The sequence below is a fragment of the Carassius carassius genome, chromosome 26 (assembly GCF_963082965.1).
Source record: "Carassius carassius chromosome 26, fCarCar2.1, whole genome shotgun sequence".
Classification (NCBI taxonomy): domain Eukaryota; kingdom Metazoa; phylum Chordata; class Actinopteri; order Cypriniformes; family Cyprinidae; genus Carassius; species Carassius carassius.
Window position 1 is genome coordinate 14042123 of NC_081780.1, and position 27639 is coordinate 14069761.

The 27639-nt window shown below is 43.6% G+C and overlaps 1 long non-coding RNA gene across 1 annotated transcript in view; it reads left to right on the forward strand.

Moving 5' to 3' along the window:
• Positions 1-563: 563 nt before the first annotated feature.
• The window catches only part of LOC132106295 (uncharacterized), an 89567-nt gene continuing 62491 nt past the window's right edge, over positions 564-27639 (forward strand). The window contains exons 1-2 of the long non-coding RNA XR_009424103.1: positions 564-763; positions 9062-9161. This is a non-coding gene — a long non-coding RNA (uncharacterized LOC132106295). The remainder of the gene's footprint in view (positions 764-9061; positions 9162-27639) is intronic.

Sequence of the window (27639 nt, forward strand, 5' to 3'; positions counted from 1 at the left end):
TTCCCTCATATTAAAAAAATAATAATAATGATAATAATAAAATAAAATTTTACAGTAAATATTAATACAAAAATAAAGAAAAGAAAAAAAGTGACTATTTTACTATTTGGACTATAGCCTATTTTGCTTCCATGTTTTAAGAAAACATCCTAAATAGACATTTACGTGATTTAAGTGTGTATTTTATTACCCTTCATTCAAATCAAGACTATAATACATATTTTAAAAGCCAGTTTTTATAGGTTTTTTTTTCTCTCCCAGAAATATCCACTGTCAATAGAACTTGCGTAGACTAACCTAAATTTTACTGTATTATTCCTATCTATATTTTAAAGGTTTTAATTGAGGATGTTTTTTTATGAATATAAAGTGGTGGTCAGATAAAACTTACTGGTAGGCTATAATACAAGCTAAGATAAACATGATTAATAAGCAACTTTCAGTTAAAACTGAATTTAAAAAATCAGAACGAGTTAGGATTGAACCACTCTGTTGTGTCAATTAATAAATCAGTCAAACGAGTCTTTTGAATCGGTTCGCGACTTCGCGATTCAGTCTAAATCATTCTGACAGCTCACGCGCCACTTTAATCGTTTTGAACGGATTATTTCAATTATTAAAACGTTAACGAAGTACTTTAAAGACAGACAAAGAGATAATTCAACTAGAATGCATTGAAACCAAACCTGTTTGTTTGCTGGCGATGGAAGAGGCGTTTATGAATTTCCACCTGCACGTGCAGCTTGTGAACGACTCACCTTAGGTAAACAACTATATTAAAACGTGTAAAATGCCAAAAAGTAGCCTACCTTGACATTATTTGTGCCATCCTAGTACCATGGTATTCTTGGAAGTAGTCCCATAAATACTATACGTATATAATAATTGTTTGTAAAAGTGTCATCATGTTACAGTAGTCTGTACATAGATTTCGTTTAGTGTTCAAGGATTTTTTCATGTTATCTTAATGTTAGTGCTTTATCACATATACCAGTTAGAAATCAAATATGTAACCAGTGAGTCCCATGTACTTATAAATCCTCCAATCCTTCAGCACCCATTACTAAAGCAACCCACGGGAATCTTCACGCAATACCTTGTAGCCTTATTGACTAAAGGCTTAACGGATTCTCTGTATCCATCTTGCTCTCCTGCCTGTAAGCCGGTGTCTTAGTGACCGTCTCCCCTCCATGTTTGGCCAATGAGATGTGCTGGAGAGATGAGCCGAATGGCCTCCCACCCCATACTTATCTGCCAGAGCCTGAGCTCCATTTCCAGCACACAAAAGAAACCATTAGAGTCCAAAACCTGCACAGAGTGCAGTGCTGAAAAGGAAGAAGAATTAGCAAGTCTAAGTGTGTGCAGAGAGAGTGAGAGAGGAACGACTGGAGGTCTGGCTCAGGTCACCTTCATAGATTGAAGAGGATGAGAGTCACCTGGGCCCATATGCAGCAGAAATCTCAAAGTGAGAGCGCTGACGTGGCATCAGCTCCCTGCTGTCCATAAGATCAGCATTTCAGATTTCTGCATTTACACAAATTTACATGAAAAGTCACTTTTATTTCTCCCAACTCTAGTGCCACAAAGTTTATTGTTATATTGGAAATCTAGCATGTTCAGTGCTTCTGTGTATAATGTAACATCAAGTAACCTGTAGGTTACCTTAAACATTGCTTTTTTTTTTACTGGGTAGCAAAACATAGGGTGCTCTAAGAGGATTTACAGTAGTCTGTTCTCCAATCACACATCCTCTTCATTTCACAGAAATCAGCAATCAAAAGAAAATCACGGAGGAGTTCATGTCATATAATCATCATTTGAGATAATTGCACCTAGGCCAGTGTAAATGCAGTGACACGCCTCTTTACATGAAAAATCTTCATGACCTGCAAAGTGCTTGAACAGGCCATTATGTTAGTCAAGGTTTCTTGCAGTAAAAACAGTCATAATTTTTTTTTTTTTTTACTTGACCGTGTTTCTCCATGTCTTTTGCTGCCTTTTAAGACTTAAAATATGTAAATGCATTAGTCATGACTCATACACCTTTATAAATACAATTCTGTCTCTTCTATGGGCACCTGGAGGTGTCAGACTGAATGACACACAATTATAGTCCAAATCAGAGGTATCCAACCACCTGAGGCTTATCTGAACAGCTGAACAGAAATAATAATAATAATAAATAAAAAATCATGGCCTCGGTTTTTATTAGCATTTATTTAAAAGTGATTTTATTTATACATTGATTAATTTTGCTTTTTGAAAATAATTAGCATTGCAAAGAGAGGTAGGAAATGTGGTCATTTACAGTAGTGATGAGTTTTCACAAAATGCTACAGTAAGTACTGTAATTGGGGAAACAGTTATTGAGCTTTCCTGACTTTTCTACATAGTCTTACTCCAAAATATTACATTAGTGTTTGTTTAGAAGAGTTCTCTTACGAGAGCTCTCTCGTACTGCGTCTTAGCTAAGACGCTACGGGAAAAGTCTCTTTTCACGAAATACTGAAGCAAAAAATTATCCTTAATTTTGTATTTTTGTAAAGCGCATTTGCAGCAGTACACAGCCATAGGCGAGACGGCTCGTTCGCTCATTGGCTTGTTCTGCGGCAACTGCACAGCCTATCGAGCGCGGGCTGATGCAACATCAGACCAATAAGGGCGCTTCGTGCCCTTCTTGCCAACCTATAAAAGGAGCTCGAAAAGGCTGACTCACCTGATTTTTCATCTCTTCAGCGAAGCTCACGCATCGCTGGATCACGGAGGAAGCAAGCGCCGTCTGAGAAAGCACATCAGCAGGACGAGCCATTCTGAAGCTGCTGGCATCGCCGCCTTCCACTGCCGTTCCTGCTGCGCTATCCGGCGCCTATATCCTTTCAATTCTGTTATATCCAAGCTGTTCTTTATGTGTGTGTGTGTGTGTTCGCCCTGCGACACACACTCGTAAAAGAGCTCGCGTCTTTTTTAAGATGCCTTCCTGCGGCTCGTCAGAGCCCCACTCAGCGAGGGAGACTGGTACGTCATCTGTGTCTCCTGCCTGGGTGAAGATCATGCAGCGCTCGCGCTCGCTGACGGCGGATGCCCCCACTGCGAGCTGTTGCCATGGTGACTCTGAGGACTCGCCTGGCCTTTTTCTCTGAGCCTGCATTCTCCGCTGCGCTGAGGCGCCGTAAAAGCATCGCTTCCAGTGGATTCCGGAACCGTCTTCAGCTCAACCGAGCTCGCCGGTTCGCCCTGCTTCACCGGCCCCGCCTGCATAGCTTCCCGGTGGGCAGCGCCTGCTGTTTGCCGGCGCGTCGTCCGAGGAAGTCGATCTCAGGGCCGCGTCGGAGGAAGAGGACACGCGCTCTCTGCTAGCTTCGGGCAGTGAGGGCTGGGCGAGCTCCGAGGATCTCGCGCCTTCTGCTCAGAAGCCCAGCAGACGAGCTGACATCGAGAAGGAGCCGGGGCGAATGCTCGTGTTGGCCGCGATGAGTCTCGGCCGCGAGTGGTTTGCACCAGCGCCCCCCCCCCCTCTCGTTCCCGGCTGGATGGTATTTCCCTTTCGGATGAGCGTACTTCTCAAAGCCCGCCTCATTTCTTCCTGAGCTTCACGAAGAGGTGGCGAAGGCTTGGAACGCTCCATATTCAGCGCGAACTCGTTCGTCTGTCTCACTAGCATTTTCCAAACTGATGATGCTAAAAACAGGAACTACCACTCACTTCCGCCGGTGGAACAGGCGATAGCGACGCACCTTTGTCCGCCCTCTGCTGGACGGCGGCAAAAGCGGTGTTGCCATCTAAAGCCTGCTGTGTGACGCTGCGTCGGCACTACTAACGATGGCTGCTTCATCAAGCGCAGGTGTACGAGTTCCGCTGTGGCCGAGCTCTCACCCAAGCGCGCCGCTGTTTCAGTTCCAGGAATTGTGACTGTCTCAGCGTTTTCTGCAATGCGCAAGCCTGCACAGTTGCCCGCTTGCCTGCACACAAAAGCCGTTATCACAACAGCTTCAGCAACACAGCTCGAGACCCCCGTTCTCGCTCTACCGGCCGTCGCCCCGCGCCGCGGGGACCGCGGCAGAGGATTACGGTGAGGCCGGGAGCCCCGAAGCCATCCTAGGAAAGCCATCTACGCATGCTGCATGACGCTGTGTCGGCACTACACACGATGGCTGCTTCATCGAAGCGCCGGTGTACGAGTTCCGCTGTGGCCGGGCTCTCACCTAAGCGCGCCGCTGTTTCAGTTCCAGAGATTGTGACTGTTTCAGCGTTTTCTTGCAATGCGCAAGCCTGTACGGTTGCCTGCTTGCCTGCACACGAAAACCGTTATCACGGCTACCAAGATATTTCCCGAAAAAGGTGTAATTTCTGGTGTCCCGGCCACGGCCGATGGTGCTATAAATGTAGTGACGATGCCCACTGCTCAGTGCCCATCTCCACATATAAGCACAGCCCTTCACACAGGGCTTGCGCCCATAAAAGCGACTCAAGTCGATCACGCGCACTACATAGTAGACGTGCCCACTCTTCAGTGCCCACAATCACTATGTCACACGCATCATGTGGTTTCTGTAAAAACGAAACCCGTGCACGTTCGTCCGGCCACGGCCGATGGTGCTATAAATGTAGTGACGATGCCCACTCCTCAGTGCCCATCTCCACATGTAAGCACAGCCCTGCACACAGGGCCTGCGCCCATAAAAGCGACTCAAGTCGATCGCGCACACTGCATAGTAAGCGTGCCCACCCCTCAGTGCCCACAATTACTATGTCACACGCGTCATGTGGTTCTGTAAAAAAAAAAAAAAACCCGTGCACGCTCGTCCGGCCACGGCCGATGGTGCTATAAATGCAGTGACGATGCCCACTCCTCAGTGCCCATCTCCACATGTAAGCACAGCCCTGCACACAGGGCTCGCGCACATAAGATCGACACAGATCGGTCGAGCGCGCCGCATAGTAAACGTGCCCACTCCCCAGTGCCCACATATACTATGTCACATACGGCGCATGGCTTCTGTAAAAACGAGGCCCGTGCACGTACGCTCTGCACAGGCAGACAGCGAGTTGAAAGTGGCATATGCAGCCCACAGTCACTCGCAGACATATCGAGTCCCACGGGACCTTCTCAGCCTTCCCCCAGTCGGTTAAGCGCCGGGACGGGGTCGAGGAGGAGCGATCTGCCCGCTGTGATCAGCGCGCTCCCCGCCTCAAATGCGCAGCACACCCGAGCGCCGCCGTTGCCCGGTCAACAGAGCGCGCTTCGCATCCAGCCCTTAGCCATTCATGCAGATGCATGGTCAGCGCTTCCAGGGGTTTCGGATTGGGTGCTAGGCATTATAACGAGAGGCTACTCGCTACAGTTTTTTTTTTCGATGCCCTCCGCGCTTTTCAGCGCGCATCGAAACTACGGTCAAAACAGAAGTAGCACACATACTTCGGGCCGAAATATCAAAACTGTTGAGCAAAGGGGCTGTAGAGCCTGTGTCTGAAGCTCAAAGCGAGGGGGGGGCTGTACAGCAGATACTTTCTGGTGCCCAAGAGAGACGGGGGTCTCAGGCCCATACTGGATCTAAGACAGCTGAACAAGGCATTGATGAAACGCAGTTTCAAAATGCTTACGACCAGGAAACTCCTCGCGCAGATTCGCAGAGGGGACTGGTTCATGTCAATAGATCTGAGGGACGCGTATTTTCAAATACAGATAGCGTCAAACCACAGGCGATATTTGAGATTCGCCTTCGAGGGCCAGGCATACAAGTTTACAGTCCACCGTGGCTCCTCGTACGTTTACGAGGTGCATGGATGCAGCGCTCGCTCCTCTCAGACTCAGAGGCATACGAGTGCTGAATTTGGACGACTGGCTGGTTCTGGCCCGATCACGAGTGGAGCTCGTGGACCACAGGGCCGTTTTACTCGATCACCTCGAGAAGCTCGGCCTCAGTGTCAATTGGGCGAAGAGTTCGCTGAACCCCAGTCAGACGATCCTGTTTCTGGGTATAGTTCTGAACTCGTGTTCCATGACGGCGCGGCTGTCACCACAGCGCGCGATGGGCATTCAGCGCGCAGCGAGTTCTTTCCGCTGCGGCGCGACTGTGTCGCTCAAACACTGTCAAAAGATGCTGAGTCTCATGGCCTCATCATCTCTGGTTCTGCGGCTGGGCCTGCTCCGCATGCGCCCCCTGCAGTTCTGGCTGAAGGCTCGGGTGCCGCGCAGAGCGTGGGCGTCTGGCCGGCTGCATTTCAAGGTCGATCAGAGCTGTGTTGCGGCTCTAGCACCTTGGACAGCGAACGGCTGGTACCGATCAGGTGTAAGCCTGGGGACTTCCCCGAGTGTGAAAATGGTGTCGACGGACGCCTCCACTTCGGGATGGGGAGCGCTGCTCGAAGGCAGACCGTCCTTTGGCCTATGGTCAGAACGGGAAAAGCTCCATCATATCAACTGCCTGGAAATGCTGGCAGTGGAGAACGCGCTGACGCGCTTTTGTCCCCATATCAAGGATCACCACGTCGTAGTCCGTGCGGATAACATGTCCGTGGTGTCCTACATAAATCGCCAGGGCGGTCTCGGGTCCCGAAACCTGTGCAGGCTGACGGAACGCCTCCTGGTTTGGGCTCAGCGCAACGTGCGCTCGCTGAGAGCAGTGCATGTGCCTGGACTGCAGAATCTGGGTCCAGACAGGCTGTCCAGAGGCAATGTTCCTACGGGTGAATGGTCTCTACGCCCGCAAACAGTCCGGCTGTTGTGGGAGAGATTTGGCATGGCGGAGGTGGACCTCTTTGCGTCCCACGAAAACGCTCACTGCCCCGCGTTCTTTTCCAAGAACGAAAGCGTGCTGTCGCGGAGATGGCCGTGCTGCCCACTTTATGCGTTCCCTCCCGTCTCCCTCCTTCCGCAGGTGATAGAACGGGTGAGAGAAACGAGATGTTCAATACTGCTTGTAGCACCTCTTTGGAAGAACCAACCATGGTTCCCAGATTTGATGCAGTTAGCAGATGTCGCCCCGTGGCCGGTACCGTTGAGGAGGGACCTCCTCTCGCAGGCCAGGGGCTCGATTTGGCACCCTCAACCGGAGTTGTGGTCCCTCCATGTGTGGGCGCTCAACGGTTACCCGCTGATCTCTCAGTGGGAGTGCTAAATACCATTACTCAGGCTAGAGCTCCGTCGACACGACGTCTGTATGCCTCAAAGTGGTCGGTGTTATCCAGCTGGTGCACAGCTCGAGGTTATTCACCCCTTAGTTGTGAGGTGACGGAGGTCCTCTCCTTCCTACAGGAGCTGTTGGATAAGGGCAGAGCCCCATCCACGCTCAAAGTTTATGTGGCGGCCATCGCGGCGTTTTCTGAAACGGCGTCCGGTCAGTCAATAGGAAGGAACGATTTAGTCACCCGGTTCCTCAGAGGAGCTAGGAGGCTGAATCCTCCCAGACCTCCGTCAGTCCCTATGTGGGACCTCGCGGCGGTTTTGGAGGCCTTGAAGGGTCCCCCTTTTGAGCCTATCCAATCGGTTAGCCTTCAGCATCTGTCGTTCAAGACAGTATTCTTGTTGGCTCTCGCTTCTGTGAAGCGTGTGGGTGATTTGCACGCGCTCTCGGTGAGCCAGTCGTGCTTGGAGTTTGGGCCCAATGACTCAAGGGTCATACTCAAACCTAGGCACGGTTATGTGCCGAAATCCCTCAACACACCGTTTCGGGCTCAGGTTATTGCCCTGTCTGCCCTGCCGGTGTCAGGGGGGGATGGAGACTCGAGTCTTCTTTGCCCTGTAAGGGTTTTAAGAGCTTATGTGTCTCGCTCTGCTGCCTTTCGGCAGACGGAACAGCTGTTTGTCTCGTTCAGTGGACATTCCAAGGGAATGGCTGTTTCGAGACAGACTCTATCCAGATGGATAGTTGACGCCATAGCGTTAGCTTACGCTTCCAGGGGCCTTCAGTGCCCGTTGGGCGTCAGAGCACACTCCACAAGAGGCGTCGCCTCGTCGTGGGTGTGGTCTACTGGGATCTCCTTGCAGGATATATGTATGGCGGCAGGTTGGGCCTCGCCGTCTACATTCATCAGGTTCTATAACCTGGAGGTCCCCGCCTTGCAAGCAAGGCTGTTGTCGGTATAGTCGAATCAGGGCCCTGAGGGGAATTCTGAGTTCACGGGCGCTATGCGCTGCCGACTGTTATATGGGCAGTATTGCATAAGACCCGCATTACCACATTGGTCAGGCCTTTCCTCGGCTGTGTGATGTCATATTGCCTCATCTACGGATGCTGCTAGATATAGGACGGAGGGCTTTTTCCCTTTTCTGTCCTGGACTCTCTGTGAGTCCCTCAGGTGACTGTGCACTGTAAATCCTGGGCGTTGCTTCAGGTTTATTGGTGTGTGATCCCTGCGCGCACAGCGTTTTACATTGGGTTCCCGTAGCGTCTTAGCTAAGACGCAGTACAAGAGAGCTCTCATAAGAGAACGTACTCGGTTACTAAACGTAACCTCGGTTCTCTCTAGAAGAGCGAACGAGTACTGCGTTCTCTGCCGTGCGCACGATTCACTCTGGTTCGCTTTTGGCGATGAAATAAATCAGGTGAGTCAGCCTTTTCGAGCTCCTTTTATAGGTTGGGCCACACCCGTTTCGGCGGGAAGTGTCAAGAAGGGCGCGAAGCGCCCTTATTGGTCTGATGTTGCATCAGCCCGCGCTCGATAGGCTGTGCAGTTGCCGCAGGACAAGCCAATGAGCGAACGAGCCGTCTCGCCTATGGCTGTGTACTGCTGCAAATGCGCTTTACAAAAATACAAAATTAAGGATAATTTTTTGCTTCAGTATTTCGTGAAAAGAGACTTTTCCCGTAGCGTCTTAGCTAAGACGCAGTACTCGTTCGCTCTTCTAGAGAGAACCGAGGTTACGTTTAGTAACCGAGTACGTTTTTTCTTTGAGGGCCACTTATAAAGCTACTCAAATATTGTGTGGCAAAAGCAGTAATTTATTTTTTAACAACCATTTAATTTTTATTTTTCTGACCTTTAGGATTAAATGTCCTTTTTTTTTGGTGCTCTGCCTTTCTCATTTGAAATGATAAACAGTGCTTTTGTCTGCTCACAGATGATCAGGGATCTTGTTCAACCAATCATTTCTAAAGCCGGGGTCCTTCAGACGATTATGCAGAGTGTTAGGTGCTGCACACATCCAGGAACTACCAAAGGTTTGATGACCTTTCCTATGCTTTGCACTTGTATTGTTTAGCTTTTTTGGGGTTTATTAGGAATTACAGTGTCTTTATTGCAATTTCTGCCTCAATGTGACTGAACAGACCCAGTAGGTGTCCTTTTGTGAATATATTGGCAGTCATGTGTAGGGCATGTACTGCATTGTAAAATTCAAAAATAAGCATGCTGAAATCAATGGAGGATACATAATTTTGAGAAAATGAGGCATGGGAGTGGACACAACAAGATGTAAACAGCTTAAAAATATCACCAGCACAGTAGTCAAGGTACATCTTCCTAAAAGATGCATTAAATAGCTTGTGTATGCAGTGTACTGAATCCATTTTATACATATACAACAAACACATGGGGCTTCATTTTCTATTATAAAACGTGCTGGGAAAGTTTTGGTTTTACTGTCATGAATGCAGCACTGTATAGGATTGATGTGTGGCCGCCAACCTGTAATGCACAAAGTGATAAATGCTGATTGTTCTACAAGTGGCTAACGTGAACATTTATTGCTAGGCTGCAGGCTGCTCAAAGGTCACTGTTTAGGCAAAATTGAATCAAAAGCTCACTATAAATGATTTTTTGCTTAAGCCCAAGCAGGATAATACTTAGGTTGCCTATGTGTGTTGGTCTCTGCTGATTATGGGAGAGCAGTGCACTTGTGTTTTTCTCACTCTCTCCAACCAAAGGTGTGCCATGTAGTCCCACGGCCTGCATGGCACATACAGTCATGGCCAAAATATTTGGCAGTGACATGAATTTTGTGTTTTGCAAAGTTTGCTGCTTCAGTATTTGTTCAGTATTCTTTTTTTTCACATATTTCTACAGTATGGTATACTGAAAAACAATGATAAGCATATCATGAGTTTTAAAGGGTTTTATTGGCAAAAAAGGGTTTTATTGGCAAAAAAATATAATGAGTCAATTGTAACAGTTCGTAGATACGGGAAGAAGGAAGTGGGAACTGGTGAACATTTAAGATTTTAATAATAAAAAAACAAACAAACACAAAATAGCGCGACAGCCCCTCATGGCGATTGGTCCGCACATACAGAACCAAAACACGAAATAAAGTCCAGGCCTGGTCCTCTCTCGCCTTGCACTGTTGTCACTCCTCCTTTGATCCTACCTGTGCTCCTCCGTGGGACTCGAGACTGGTGAGTGGTGCAGGTGTAAGGCTGGACAATATATTGAACGATATGTTCATGTGCATTTCGTCAGTAAAGCCGGTTCCGTGATTAGCGGTAAATCCCCATCACCTTCTTTCAAATGGAGTGGCAATTAATACACCGAGCCATAGTTCACTGACAAGCTAGGCTATATCAAGTTCATTATTGAAGATGAATCGCCTTCGATAATGAACTCGATATAGCGAATCTTGTCAGTGAACAAAGAACTGGATTATTGGTACACTCTAAAAAATGCTGGGTTATTGTTTTTAACCCAAATGCTGGGTTCAGCCTGGTGGGTCATTTTATTGAGTTATTTTTAATATTTTACCCAGGTGCTGGGTAATTTTAACGCTGGGCTATTTTTTTTTCTATGTAACCACTGGGTTGAGCTTGTCTCTGGTGAAACTTCTTAATAACACAGCTGCTGAGTGCACAAGCTTTTTAAGTCCACAGGAGAGAGCAGTTCTCAGTGCTGCCGCCACCGATTTGGTGCATTCTTTCCGGAAAATAAAGGTTTGTATACATTATATTTAATTTATAAAGTCTTTGATGTGGTGTATATTTATATTATATACATAAGGACGAGATGTCAGTCAGCTGCATCAGCAGAAGTCGTTTTGCCCTGGAAATTCCTTTGCATTGCATAACCACATAAATGGGTTTTGTTCGTTATAATACTGAGTGTAAGTTAATTTGATGTTAAAATATTTTCTCTCTAATTTCAGTACTGTTTGTTTTTGGAAAGGATTTGGAGCCAGTCACTCCATATTCCAGATACAAGTGAAACATGAGGCCAAGGTCTAAAGTTCGCAGTTCTGCTGACGAGCAGCAGCCGTTCTCAGGCTCATATTCCGGCGATACACCGGCACAAGAATTAGCACTGTTTTGGTAAAAAACTATTACAGAGAATGGTTGAATACATTTAAATTAAATTGCTATTTTTAAATTTGTCTTTTTTCCCTAAATGCTTTTTAAGCGAGTTTGAATGTATGCAATATTGCAAAATATGCTGTATTCACCCAAATAAATTCAATTTGTCTTGTATTTTGACCATGAGTGTTCTTGGTTAATAATAAATGTTCATCTTTTGTAAGATATTGTAAGGTATAGTAATTCTGTGTGATTTTTTATTTTATTTTAATTTTTATTTCCAATACGCACCAGTGTAAACGTAGCCTAAGAGTTTTCACTCAGTAAACTCCTGATTTGCTGACTATTGATAATAGGTAAGGTATTTTTAGTAGTTATGTTTAGGTATTGGGTAGGGTTAAGGGATCTAGAACGTGGTGCAGATTAAGGCATTAATATGTGCTTCATAAATCCTAATAAACATCCAAAATGCTAGTAATATGCATGCTATGCAACTAGTTGATAGTGAATAGTGTTCCATAATACTGATGTGTAAAAGGTATCTCATCGGGAAAAAGATGGTTGTGTATTTAATAAAAATAAAAAATTCTTATTGGTTTAATGTTGTTGAAAAGTCTAAGTGTTTAGAGTAGTAGTATTCAAAATGATAGATTTCAGTTTTGTCTTCAAAACACATGCACACAGTCATACCAAAATCTGGGTAATAGGCAAAAATCTTCCTCATTTTTTCAGTTTGTAACGATAAAACTAAAACTGTAAGTGTAAGATTGTATATGTAAATGCATGCACTGATATGCGGAGCAATTAATTATATTTTCACTGTGAGCCCTAGACACATTTTTTGTAGACATATTGAGTGACATTGATAACTTTTTTGATTACTACATAAGACCTCAACATTGTATAAGTTGAATAATAGAGGTTGACTGATTGATCGGTTTTGCAGATTAATCGGCACCGATAATAAGCTATGAACTACATTTAATGATATAATATACAATAGTATCATTAATATTAATATGTTTTATTCATTTACAAAGTTTCAGAGTATCAGGTATGTTTCAGTGCACTATTTTAGTTTTCAATCCATATCCATAAAAAAAAAAAAGTTTATTCATTGGTATCTGCAAGTGTGGTCCAAACTAGCTAGCTATCGGTAAAATCCACTATTGATTGTTCTTTACTGAATAACCAGTGTCAGTATGGGAGAACTGTTTTTTTCCCACAAGTGTATGAATTAGCATCACACAATCATCTTATACCAACACTTCTGTAAAGTGCACAGTAATTACATTTGATTATCACTTAACACAAAGCAGTAAAATTTTAAGATGAACCACTGCATCATCTGCACATCTTGTAGCTTTAATTTGAGCAATCACACCAGCTTCACAATCACATTCAAACGCAGTGAACGTGTCTGTCTATTTGAGTCAACAGATCGATGCAGTAATAGATGACTGTGACCTAAGACGAGGCTCTGCATCCATTAAAGAGTTCAACAGAGGCTTTTGTTTATCTTTGTGAATGATTTAGACACATCCAGAATATCAATTCATAATGCTTAAGTGTTTGAGGAAACTAGATCTTATCTAGAGCCTTATAAATGCTATCAGAACGGCTCACAAGGTGGTCATTTTCTCCGATTGATCCCTGCAAATAGTGGCTGTCATGTTGAGAACTCTTCCAATAGCCCAGGTAATCAAATGCACAGAATTGGTCTCATTCTGTGAGTGTCATGTGTTGAGGTGACTCATCCATGTGTGAGGAAAAAGAACTTACTGCCTGCTTAGTTATGCACAGCTAGTACTGCTAGCATTTTTCATTACAAAATATGCTGGCATTGGTCTGTATGTCTTTTGAAAAAAGCATGTAGTTTGTAGTGAGAAGAAAAATAAACTAATTTGACGAGGGCTATATATATTATTGTTTCTCAACTGGTGGGTTGTGTTTCAGGGTCATAATAATACCATAATAAAATTGACTTATCTTTCAGAAAGGAGGTCAAATGCTTCCTATTTGATATTGTTAATATCAGAGGTTAACCAATCAGATACTATTTGTAATTTGTATTGTGTTACAAATTCATCTGTCACTTGGTAAAAAATTATTAATATGGACAGGTTATGTGACACTCCATAAACAAAACATGAACAAAAATATAACTCAGATTATGTTAAATATAGATTCATTTGCAGTGAGGATAAAAACTCGACTATGAGCCAGTTTTACTAAACAGGGCAAATTAGTGTGAGAGCACAATTCCAAAACAGTGCCGATGGGAAGGGAAATTTCTGCGGGTGATTTACTGACAATGTGCAAATTAAAAAACACAGACGCAACATCTCATTTACATAGCGACCAATGCAATATATGTAGTTAATAGCGTAGTTGCAAGTAAAGAATAAATAAAAAAATTAAAAAAGCCACAGTACGTTGAAAAGAACCGGAGGCCAAAAAATTAAGGTTTACTAGAAGTTTTTATAGACATGGTATTGCGTGATTCATAGTTCCAGACTGTCATGTTTCAAAGACGATAAATGTCATAGATTACAATCGCTGGGTCTGTGATGATTAAGTTTAGGGTGTGGTTTAGTTCAGCCTTTACTTTTGCAGTACTCGAGTTGAACCGGCTAGCTTTCTAATCGCTGAGTCTGTAATGGGTAGGTTTAGGGTGAGGTTTAGTTCAGCTTTAGATTTAGCAGTACTCCAGTTGAACCGGCAATGTTTTGTAAGCTCTGGGTCTGGGACTTGTAGGTGTAGGGTGTGTTTTAGTTCTGCTTTAGATTAAGCAGTACTTTGCTACTGTAGGTTTCCAAGGGTTCCAAGTCTCATTTATTTCCTGAAGCAAATTAAAAATAACATGGCTTGTTATGGGTTCTTCTGGCATTCCAAATAAAGTGGAAAAAATCCTCTCCCTTCTACCAAGTGCTCTCTGTTTTCTAGCATGAAACAGTTTAAGATAGTTTTTTGGGTGTTAAATAATGTCACAAATGCCAGTAATTTGACGAGTGCAAACATTAGTAAAATGCATTGCATGATTCATTTAAATTCTCTCCTCCTATAAACTTTTCTTCTGACAGGGAAACTCATACAAATGCATATTCAATAACGTCAGGCGCAAAAATAACTGTCCACACCTTTACAGCACTAATTCGTCACTGCGTGTCTTTGGGAAAACCCAAGAGTACAATTTTAATGGCAAAAAAATGGTTTACACTGGCGCAAGCTGTTAGTAAAACGGGACCTAAATGTGTTTTGTGCTGTGAAATTTTTGACTTCCAGCTGCATGAAACCATAAAAATTCAAGAACACTTTGCAAACCAAAATTATCAATTGTCCTGCTCATGGTGTCATTAATAATGTAACATGTTATTGGACCTCTGCAGTATATGATGATTATTTGACTTTGACATTTTTGTTTACTCTGTATGATTAAAATATTTAGCATTGTGTTGGGTATGATGTCTGATAGCATCCTGAAGCAAAACTTTCAAAAGCTTTCACAGTTAAGGTTAAATTTAACAGCATGTTTCCATTTAGATGTCATGTGTGAACAACGGGACCCATTGCTGAGATGCCACTGTAAAGTGCTTATTGCACACAAAACCAGCAACACTTCATGGAGAATTCAAAGAATCAAAAGACTGAACTCGAGGCCGTCTTGTGTTTGCTAATGCATTTTGGCACATGGGTGCCTTCGCTATATTTAGCTCTCTTTTTCGTGTCCGTGTTGTCGGATTATTATTTAAACTAGATGCACGGAGTTGAGTGTATTCGTTACTCCATTATAGTCTTGTCTTGTCCTGTCTAGTCTAGTCCAGCCCTGTCTTATTCAGTGCCTCTTGTAAAGCCTCAGTGTAGCAGTTGTGCTTACCTCCTCTGTGCTGTACCCAGCGGTCTTCGCAGAGGGTTGCAGAGAACTGCGCTTCTCACCTGTGCCCCTGGTCTCGCCGTTATAAGAGTCGCCCGGACCTCCGGCTGAAATCCTGAGTTACCCCTTTGAAGAAGTGGTCAAGGACCCTGTATTACTTTGTGAATCCTCAGTTGTGTTTATCAGCCGTGCGGCGCATCCTTATTTTTTCATTAAACAAGACTGTACCTGCTTTTGTCTCTGGACCCCTCTCATTTATCACAGAATAATACGACCAACGAGGAATGGATCAGGCTGGGAGTTACCCTTTCCAGACCGCGGTTGAGATGCAAGGAGCGCTGCTGGGAAGGCACGAAGAGGAACTCGTCGCGGCTCGCCGTATGGTGGACTCATTATCCATTTAGGTGACCGATCTGACGCAGCAACTCCACTCACTTCGGAGGGACACTTCGCCGCGCTCACACCACACCCACCCCGTCAGCCACTGGTTGCTTTCCACCTACAGTCTCTATCGCTCCTGAGCCAATGCAGCTGGGAGGGATCCGTATCTCAGCTGTTGAGCGCCAGCGTCTGATCATCAACCGCCTCTGTCTCTACTGCGGCGCGGAGGGGCACTTTCGCCGCGGCATGCACGGTAAAAGCCAGAGCTCACCAGTCGTAAGAGAGAGACTGGTGAGCGTCTCTTCTCTGGACTCTCAACCGCGCTTCCGGACCACCAACCCTGTTTCTCTTTGCTGGGCCGAATCCGCTGCATCTTGTCCAGCCTTGATAGGCTCTGGAGCAGATGGGAACTTTATGGACAGGAGCTGGGCTTTGGAACAAGGTATTCCTCTCGTTAGTCTTCGGGACCCCACTTCTATCTTCGCCCTAGATGGTAGCGTTCTTGCCCAGGTGAACAGTTCTACAGCACTGGCGAGTCTCACCGTGTCCGGTAACCAAAGAGAGACTATTTCTTTTTTAGTTATTAATTCCCCGGAGACCCCTGTAGTTTTGGGTCATCTGTGGTTGTCTGAACATAATCCTCATATTAATTGGGCTAAGAATTCCATACTCTCCCGGGGTTTGTCATGTCAGATGTCTTGTGTCTGCTGCCTCTCCCGTGTCTTCTGTTTCTGTCTTTCAGGAGGAGCCAGGCGATTTGTCTGGGGTTCCTGAGGAGTACTTCGATCTGCGGGCGGTTTTCAGTCGTTCCTGGGCCTCGTCTTCCTCCGCATCGGCCATACGACTGCAGCATAGAACTTCTTCTGGGTACCACTCCACCTCGTGGTAGCCTTTATTCTCTCTCGATTCCTGAGCGTAAGGCTCTGGAGAAATATCTCTCAGAATCGTTAGACGCGGGCACTATCGTTCCCTTCACCTCTTCTGCGGGGGCTGGGTTCTTTTTTGTGAAGGAGAAGGATGGCATGTTGCGCCTCTGCATAGACTACAGAGGCTTGAATGACATAACGGTTAAGAACCGATACCCGTTACCCCTTATGTCATCTGCTTTTGAGATCCTGCAGGGGGCACAATACTTCACAAAACTGGACCTTCGCAATGCCTATCATCTTGTACGTATCAGGGAGGGTGACGAGTGGAAGACGGCGTTTAATACACCTCTTGGGCACTTTGAATATCGTGTTCTCCCGTTCGGGCTAGTTAACACCCCGTCCGTGTTTCAGGCTCTTGTTAACGATGTCCTTAGAGACATGTTAAACCTGTTCGTGTTCATTTACCTTGACAATATTTAGATTTTCTCTCCTAATCTCCAAGTTCATATGCAACATGTTAGACAGGTCCTTCAACGACTATTAGAGAACCGTCTTTTTGTCAAGGCGGAGAAATGCACCTTTCACGCTCAGTCGGTCACGTTTCTCTGTTCCGTTATCTCTTCCCAGGGTATTAGTATGGACCCTGTCAAGGTTCGCGCTGTTACTGACTGGCCCAGACAAGAATCTCGTGTTGCTCTTCAACGCTTTCTGGGTTTTGCTAATTTTTTACAACGTTTTATCCGAAATTTCAGTCAGGTAGCGGCCCCCCTAACTGCGCTTGCTTCGGTCAAGACTCAAATCTCGTGGACGGAGGCCGCCCAGGCAGCGTTCGAACGTCTCAAATCACTCTTTTCATCCGCTCCTATCCTTATCTCCCCCGACTTAGAGAGACAGTTCATCGTTGAGGTCGACGCTTCAGAGGTGGGTGTTGGGGCCATCCTCTCTCAGCGCTCCTCGGCCTTTGATCAGATTCATCCCTGCGCTTTTTTTTTTCATCACCTTACTACTGCTGAACAGAATTATGATGTAGGTAACCGAGAGCTTTTGGCCATTCGTCTCGTATTAGGGGAGTGGCGGCACTGGCTGGAGGGAGCTGCGGTCCCGGTCGTAGTCTGGACTGACCATAAAGATCTCGAATACATTCGTTCAGCCAGGAGACTTAATGCCCGTCAGGCTCGTTGGTCCCTTTTCTTTATGCGTTTTGATTTTACGATCTCCTACCGGTTGGGGTGCAAGAATCTAAAGCCTTTTTCTGAGTCCGTAACATCTGAAGAGGGCATCCTTCAGCTAGTCTCTCCTCCGAGTTTCACCCACAGACGAACGGTCAGGCCGAACGCGCTAATCATACTATCGGTCGGCTGTTGCGTAGTCTCGCATTTTGTAACCCCACGTCTTGGGTAGAACAGCTTCCTTGGGCTGAGTATGCATACAATTCCGCCCCCGCGTCAGCTACCGGTCTATCGCCATTCCAGGGTTGTTTAGGTTACCAGCCCCCCCTCTTTCCTTCCAACACCGAATCCAAGGTGCCTTCTGTACGAGCGTTCATTCAACGTTGCAGACGAACTTGGAGATCGGTCCGATCCGCCCTTTGTAGATCGCGCTCCGTTATGTGCCGCTCCGCTAATAAGCGCCGTGTCAGAAGCCCCCGTTATGTCCAAGGACAGAGGGTTTGGCCCCCTACCACTAACCTTCCCCTTCAATACCCCTCGCGTAAACTGGCTCCTAAATTCATTGGACCTTTTCGCATCATTAAGATTCTTAGCCCGGTCTCTGTCAGGCTCCGGTTGCCGGCTAATCTCCGTCGTGTTCATCCCGTGTTTCATGTCTCTTGTTTGAAGCCTGTTATTTGTGCCCCCCCTCGTCCTGTCATGTCCCCGGGTTCATGTTGAGGGCTCCCCCTGTCTACAGAGTTCGTAGGTTGCTCGATGTTCGCCCCAGGGGGAGGATCCCCTCCCGGGACATTCTGGACCGCTCGCTTATCGACGATTTTTACCGCTCCCGTCAGTCCCCGTCTTCTAGTGCGCCAGGAGGTGCACCTTGAGGAGGGGGTACTGTCATGATCCTGGCTTTCCTTCTCTTTTCTTTTCATCCCTCTCCTCCCTCTGCTGGTTGTTTTTTGTCCTACTCTCACTCTGGTACCATCATCTTGAAGTGTTTTTTTTATTATTATTATTATTTTTTATTTTTATGGGTTTTTAGTTAAATGCCTGAAATAAGGTCTGTGGATAACACAGGCTTAAGTTATATTCATGTTTCATTATAAAACATATATATATATACACACACTTCTGATTGTAACAAGTTTTTACATTTTAAAATGTTTTACTGTACATGTCTTGGACACTGCAGTTGCTAACAAGTGACTAAATTAGATTACATAGGTTGTTGCCATCATGCCAAAATCATCTACTCAATAGTGTGTTTATAGCTTTCTACTTACTGTCATGTGATTAGTAGATAGGGATAGTAAGCTTCACCGATTGACATTGGTATAAAAGTGAACGAATCTGTACCATACTGTTGAATCAAATCAAATTTGGATCCACTTTATCTAGGGCTGAATTGTATTGCATCGCATCGGTAGCTGCTTACGTGCATATGTATCTTTAATCTATCATATTATTGGCAATGCATCAATATGCGTATAGCATCAGCCTCAGTTATGGAGATGCACATCCTTAGTAGAAAATATACAATTTTATTTATTCCAGCTTTCTTCTTTGTTGGCAGATAAAGAAACACATTTTCTTTAGAACAGTTTTATGTTTCTTTGATTTCTTAATTTAAGTGCTTGTGTTTTTTATTCAGTGAGTACTTTGTTTTCATTTGTATTTTTCCCCCCAATCACTTGTTTTGTGAAGTTACTTCAGAATAACTCTACAGAACCGGATGCCGCTGCAGAAATTTGCCAGTTTAAGAAGTCTATAAATGATAAGTGAACAAAGCTGTAAGATTAACTGTTGGAACATATACAAGGCTAGTAAGCTCAGACGTCTGCTGTCAAAGAGTTCTAGTCAATCACTTCACAAGTTCTGAAGGAGCTGACACGATTACTCACAGGCTTATGCGCTGTTTAATAGTTAGTCTGTGAAGTTGAAAATCATGATTATCTATAGTATGTCGCAGACAGAAATGTCATTACATTGGACAGATGCTAAAACGAAAGAGCTTCTCTCTCCAATCGTTAGAATTACTCGTCAGATTACTGGAACCGTTATTATATTTCCAGCGCAGTTGTATAAAGATCAGTGACATCAAAGGGTTTTCCAGACAAAGAGTCTGAAATCTATTGCATGTGTGATTGCAGATGTGGTGAATTTACAATTTTTGTGTTTCATGTGAGACAAACATGCTGCTGGTTCATACAAGATGCATGAAGATGGTTCTATTACCTCTTGGTTTTGATTGGCTGGACTTCGTGAGGAGCTGCATATTAACCATGAGGGTTACACTGTGACAGGGAGGCCGGATGGGGAAAATAGTCCAGTCCCCCCCCAAGGTTCATTTCCATGAAGATTCATAAAAGTGTGTTTCTTCTTTGCTCGTCTTTCCTTGTGTTGTTCAGCCAGCCCTGGCCTTGTCACCGGGCTCTGACAGGCAGGCAAACTGATGGACGCCCATGCACTCTCTGCAATCTAACTTAGCCCGCAGAACGAATCAGCCACATTGAAGTCACAGTACAAGGGTGTCTCCTTCTCGCTCTCGATTGCCTCATTCCCTCGTTCTCATTATTTTTTTTCTATTTATCTCTTACCCTTAAAGGAATGTTTCACCAAAAAATTTAATAATGCTTTTTTCTGTTATTTTGGATCTTAACAGCCTCAGTCCTATTAACATATTGAAAATATTGCCAACATATTATCCCAAATTTGTTTTGTTTCCAAGTAAGAAAAAACTTAATTTAAATTTGAAATGACAACAAGGTGAGTAAATGATGACAGAGTCTTCATTTCTAGGAATTATTCCTTTAAAATGCAGATCCTACCATCCCAATCTCTTTTCTCTCTCTCTCTCTCTCTCTCTCTCTCTCTCTTACCCATTCAGTGACAAGGATGACAGGGTAGCGGCTGGGTGTCACGCCATCCATCAGGCACTGACAGGCGTGTGGCCAAGCCTCTGGTGAGGAACGCCAGTGATCTGTAAACCGCCGAATGAGAGATGCACGTGGGCCCCGGGGGCGAGGAGGGGCCTCCCCGCATGACTCACTCTTATGCAGACAGAGAGAAGCGTATCATTACATTCTCATTGGTGAATGACTGATTTGACACATTATGGAGGTGTTAGCCTGGTTATATTAATAAACTTAAAAGTCTCGCTTGTAGAATTACTTGCATAAAACTTTCTACAATCTTAGAAGTTAGTTTGACAGTTAGTTTGTCTGTGTTGGACCTGTGTGCTCTTCTCTTTATTAGATCCTTTTTCCTCCCACGGTGGATCTTGTTCACTAACTGAGAGTGCAGATATTTGTATGTCAAACTTGTGCCCAAACTTTACCCAAAGCATGCATACAAATGCCATGGAGGAGTTGGATAAAATAATGTGATCACCTATTATTATCATAGAGCAGTGGTTTTCAACCTGTGGGCCTATGGTATTGCAGGTGGGCCGCCAATTACTATTAAAATAAATAATAATATTGTCCATATACAGTATGTAAAAATGTCCAAGTCATAACATAATACCATTATTTCATATATATAATTAAATAAGAAAAAATAAATATTAAACTGTAACTATGCTTCCACTATTCGAGCTCGCTGATTGGTTTAAGAATAAAGCGTCAATTTATCTTAGATATTTTTGCTGAGTGTGCTACAGAACAACAGCAGTTGTACCAAGCGGTGCCAGCCGAACAGTTATTGACTGTTCATTGTCAGTTTATTCAATAAAGACAGTTAACAATCTAGCTTCTGAGTACTAAGTTATTAACCCAGCAATAGCGGGGTCAGTTAATTTGTTTTGCAGTGAGCCACGCAAACATATGTGTTTGGTTGTGTGGGCCACGAGTTGAAAAAGGTTGGGAACCACTGTCATAGAGGTTAATATAAATTGTGGGGGACAAATCATGGATGCCCATTTAGCAGGAGCATTTGTAACTAGATTTGTAACTATATATATATATATATATATATATATATATATATATATAAGGAAATAAGTACATTGCATAAGTATTCATACCCTAAATATTACTAAATATTTAGCTGAAGCCCCTGTACATCCTCAAGTCTTTTTTGTTTGATGCGACTAGCTTTGGCATTTGGCAATTATCTGCCATTCTTCTCGTCACCTGGATGGGGGCAGACGCTCAGGTTTCTCCTGAAATAATTGATTGAGTTCAAGCCAGGCTCTGGCTGGGCCACTCAAGGACATTCACGGAGTTGTCTATAAGCCACTCTTGCTGTGTTTGGGTTCATTGTTCTGTTGGAAGGTAAACTTTCTGCACAGTCTGAGGTTCTGAATGCTCTAGACTAGGTTTTCATTAAGGCTATCTCAATATTTTGGTGCATTGAGCTTTTCTTCTACTCTGATGGTTCCCTCAGTCTCTGCCGCTGAAAAACAGCTCCACAGCATGAGGCTTCTAGCACACTTTACTTTTAAGCTGGCACTCTGCAGGTGATGATCAAAGCTGGTTCCTTTAAACATGATGTTTGGAATTAAGGCTCATCAGACTAGAGAATGTTTCTCATAGTCTGAGGGTCCTTTAGGTGCTTTTTTTGCAAATTCAAAGTGGGTTTTCATGTGTCTTCATTGAAGAGAGTATTGAGTCTTGCCACATCCCCATAATGCCCAGTTAGGTGGAGTGTTGCAGTGATGTTCGTCCTATTTCCACATATCATGGAGCTCAACTAGAGTGACCATCAGGTTCTTGATTACCACACTAATCAAAGCTCGTCTCCATCAGTTGCTCAGTTTTTCCAGGAGGCCAGGCTCTAGGAAGAGTCCTAGTTGTTTCAAACTGCTTCCATAAAGGGTAACAGAGACTATGTGTTTCTGTGACCCTTCAATGAGGCAATCTAGACCCTACCCCAGATGTGTGGCTTGATACCAACCTGTTTCTGAGCTCTGCAGGCAGTTCTTTTGACCTCAGTGCTTGGTTTTTGCTCTGATATATATTATCAGCTTTTAGACCTTTTATTAAAGGGTTACTCTACCCCAAAATAAAATTTTTGTCATTAATCACTTACCCCCATGTCGTTCCAAGCGTAAAAGCTTCATTCTCTTCGGAAGACTATTTAATATATTTTAGATGAAAACTGGGAGGCTTGGGATGACTGTCCCATTAACCGGCAAGTAAATTACACTGTCAAAGATGAAAGACATCATCAGAATAATCCATATGCCTTCAGTGGTTCAACATTATGAAGCGCATAATAATTTTTGTATGTAAAGAAAATAAAAATAACAATAATAAGTCTCCACTGTGTCTCTCCGCATCACCATAGCCCCTTTTTGGAGAATATGAGCTGAACACAGGCAGCGTACGGTCTTCTGTGTTTACAGCTAAAGGCTCCATAGACCTCAGATGTTGGAGAACTGATTGGTTACTAATGGTTACATGGAAAACAGTCCTGTGTGCTTTTAATTCCCTAGCAGGGTGAGGCACAATCTAGTGAATTGTTGTATGACAGCCATCCGTATCATTGAGACTGACATTTGACCAATGTTGGACCAGCGATTGATGGGAATTCTGGAGGCGAGGCCAGGCTAATGAAGCTAGCAACGGGCCAACGCTTGATACAAATCTTCTAAGCCCACACGGAGAATGCCCAGGTCTTGGTACTTCTAACACTAGGCCAACATTAGGCCTTGGTTTGCTGGGAAGGCTGGGCAGAGGCCAGGCTTCTGCTGGGTAAGGGCTATTTCTGAAAGACACTGGGGAGGGTACAGCTGGTGTCCCTGCTGTTCAGAGTGTAAAGCAGCCAGCCTGCTGAAACAAAGCCAATCGACTGCTGCTGAGAAACCGTCTGTCCTCAATGGAACCAAAGACATCTCTTGTTCTTCCTTCACTTCTGTTATGTGCACTCACCTGCAGGTACTGTCTATACATGTTACTGTACTGAACCTTAGGATATGGAAAATATCATACTTTCTTGGTCTTGAAACAACATTCTTAGTACCATATCAGATTTGAGGGTTAGATTTGGCAACATGCTCCTGGATCAGCATTTTTTTACTGGAGCAATATAACTAACTCCAACCCTAACCGTTAAACAGTTTAAGTCAGAAAGATGGCTTGATAGTATTGTTATTATAGCCCTTACTCTAAATTCTGATTGGTTGTTGGGCATGTTGTTCCAGCTCCAGCAAGGATCCAGGAACACATTTTACTTCACGGTCAATCTGGTGTATGATTGATGAATATTGTTCTTTCGTTTGGTCATACTTGGCTAAATTGTGTTGTACTTTTTACAAGATAGGCCTCAAGATTCCACAACAATTAGGTAAAAATATGAATTCTGAGTAAAAACAACAAAGTTTGATGTTACAGTATTCTCTGTGAATTTGAGAATGTGCAATTTCTGTTTGGGTCTCAGACTGCAGACTGCAGACAGACCTACTGTAAAACATGACCAATTTAGTCTGATCCATGAACAAATGACTCTTATGATCCAGTTCTCTTAAGTAATTCAGAAACATACTGCATTTATTTGTCATACTTGTTTTTGTACTATTATATTTAAGTGAAACTGTAAGATTTTGCATTTCACAACAAAAACCTGCAAGCAAGGCCAGTCATATGTAAGCAAAGGGTGTAATAAATGAAATGTATTCAAATTAATCCTGATTGAATCCAATGAGATCAAACTGAAATAAGAGTCGAGTCAAATTGGGAGCTTGTGAATCATAATTGGATTTAATTGGGAAATTGTATACGATTCCTAGCCCTAGATGATATAAACATAAGGATTAAGTTACTTAGCATCACTGACATCCTTTCAGTTACTCGCTGTACCAAAATCCTGTTCACTTTCAATGAAAAGGTACTCACAAATCCTCTAATTTGCTGAAATGCATCTAAGAGATCATAACCTAAAAGTTATTGCTGACATTATTGTAGTGTGTACAGGCGCAGTCACAGCCACAGCCACCTGCAGCACACTGCATACCAATTCAGAATAAACCATGATGACTATAATTAATATTCCAGTCAGCTTAAGTGCACATTAAATTACCTATGGACTGCATTAATAATGTATGATCTTCTTTTGCTCCAAAGAAGCATAGTGTTTGGGTATGAAATCCACGTTTTCTGTAAAAAAAAAAAAATGCAATTAGTGCTTGTTTTGCAGTTCTTAGGGTGTGTGAGTCAGGTTATCTCAAGGTAAGAGTTGGTATACAGATACAAGCAATGACTTTGCTGATCACTCTTTGATGAGGCCATTCGCAGAACAGCAAACATAGAGGCATTTCTCAAGAGACTGCAGCAGGTGCAGTCACAGCAAAGTGCAGACAAAGAAAAACATTCAGCATTCAGTTGTTCATATGGGGTTACAAGGTTACCATTAAGACCCCGAAGAGCCCATGCAATTAACACTCTCCCATCCTGACCACTTCCGTCATTGAAAGAGGGATAAATTCAAGAAGGTTTCCATGGTGATTCACCAGGACACATAAAAGACCAACATGTGTTATGTCACTTTGTAGCCATTCATTTTCTAGCTTCGATTTCCAGAAGGAAAGAAATGAGGCAGGGAATTGCATTGGTGTGAAATGGCAGGAAAAAAATCATGACTTGGTGCTATTTTTTGTTTTATAGATAGTAAGAGAAAGAGAATGATCATTAGGAAAAAACATCACGGCAATGGTGAGTGTCAGCATTGAGTTCGACTGATATAATAACAGCAGATCTGGGAATTGCACTGAACATTGTTTAGAAGCACTGTCCATGAGTCGACATTGAATCGATTGCACTTAACCACAGATTTGTGCACATTAATGTATGCTTTAAAAATATCAAATGCACCCATATAAAATCAGTGCAGTACTTTCATTTTTTATTGTAGTAGTTAATTCTGTAATTTTTTAAAGAGTGTCTTCTAAAATAGAATGTCATGCACTGTTTGCCTTTTTTATAATTAAGGTATAATTAATTATTACGTTACACACCTCATCAAATCAAACAGTAATTTAATTTTCAAACACAGATACCATACATTCTAGCCCTACATTCACTTTTTTTTCTTTCTTTCTTTCTTTCTTTCTTTCTAGGCATAGACCGATTACAGGTTTCAATGTATACCGCGATACTGAAAAATTTCACGGTTTCCAAACCACTAATATTTTCCATTATACCATTCCTGCAGTATACGCTGTTTTCCATGTCTCCTCAATGACTGAAAGAGTATGAATCACTCAGGCTGAGTGCAGTGCAGAGAGTAACACTGACCTTTCCTCCTTCTGTTGGTGCAAGCGAGCGGTCAGTCACATGTCACATGTGTGTAGGATGACTGAACTTAAGACTCGTGTACACTTCACGTTCAGCATTTTTTTCCGTCTCATGCACAGCTGCATCCGCACAGCTTTCAAAAGCATACTTAATTACAGATGACCGCGGACAGATGAGCTCGACACATGCGCAGTACCATGGGGTGCACGGCTGTCCACAAGACTCTTGAATACGAAAATAATATGCCGACGGTGCACGGATGGCAGAAATATACTTGGGTCTTTACGCGATCAGCAACTGGCCGTTTTTGCCTTATTGCAACGCTCTGTTCTGGACATGCACAGCCTGCGTTGCAATGTAATCATTTTCCAAAATGTAATTTCAGTGAAATTATTAAGTCTGTTAAAGCACGTTGACACAGGGCAGAGACGCTGAAGATGGACACACAGAGAAAAGTACTGTAGCAGGCAGATCATTCACTGTTCATGATACACAAACTATTGGAAGAAAATCCTCAGTATTGATTTGGGGTTTAAATGAATTTGTTTCTGAGGGGAGCTGACTGTCTTCTGGAAAGTTTACGTGGTATAATTTCACAAAGCTTATCAAAACATTCTGTTTTTGCTTCAAATTGGGTTATTATTAAATCAAATGATGTGTATGATTATTATTATATAACTAAATTATATGAAATTATATGTATATTAATTATATAACTAAAATTAAATAACTGTAATTACAGATTTAGGTTAAATAAAGATGTCACTCTTAATTTTTTATTTTTAGGAAACAAAACAAAGTAAAAAAGAGCTGTAACAACAATACCATGATACTGTGAAATTTTTGCTTAAGGTTATCATACCTTCAAAATTTCATACCGACCCATGCATATTTCTTTCTTTCTTTCTTTCTTTTAAAACTTCTTTAATAGTTTGCCAATCTTTATTACAGTTATATTTTAATTGCGGAATTTTAAGATTTTGGATTTCACATTCACCACTTGCATGCATAAACAGTCTGACATTTAATTTTCAACAAAAGAGATGAGTCATTTACCCTTCTTTTTATATCTTTGTTCTTATGCAACAAGATGGCCTTTTGAAGTGGAAGCATTTCACTGTGAAATTGTCAAGCTTTTAGCACCGCAACTGTTGGGTCTACATAAGACACATCAAGCAACCTATGGGGAACCGGTATTAGCTATATCTGCAGTCCAGAAATTAATGAACATCAGACCGAATAATAGCCACTCTACATGCATTCTCCTTCAAGATGGGAGGCCACAAAACCCAGAATTCATCCCATTAATTAGCAGCTGCCCTTCCCTGACAGTGAGCTACCCTTGCTATTGATGGAGCTCTCTCTGGGGAAATCACAACCTCTACACCTAGACGTTCTTCTGAGACTTCTTTGTCTCAATGCATCCACAAACGTCGACAAGGCACCATGCCGGGACTTGCCACATACACCATCCAGCTTCCTACTGAAGTGTGCATGAACACGCTCTCAGGAGGGTTTCGTAAATGTCCTTGCTCGTCCTTGCCCTGCCTCCACCCTTTGCTTAGGATGTTTGAGGATGCTAATACTAGCTGAGAGGGTCATCTTAGTTGACTGCTGCCAGAACCATCGCCTGCTGACTGTATCATCATCCACAGTAGCCAATCGCAGCCAAGGACTTAGTGATGCTGTGCCACTCTCACTGGAGGGATTCCGAAGGAAGTACCTCGTGACAGTGCATGGTTAAACAGTCAAGAGTCCCTTTCTCTCTCCCTCTCTCTCTCTAATTTAGGACTGGGGGCATGCACGATCTGGTTTTTAACCAGGATAGTACATTACCATGCACACTACTCCCTGCAGGCTCACCAGAGAATAGCGACAACAGCAGCTCTCTCGCTCTCTCTCCCG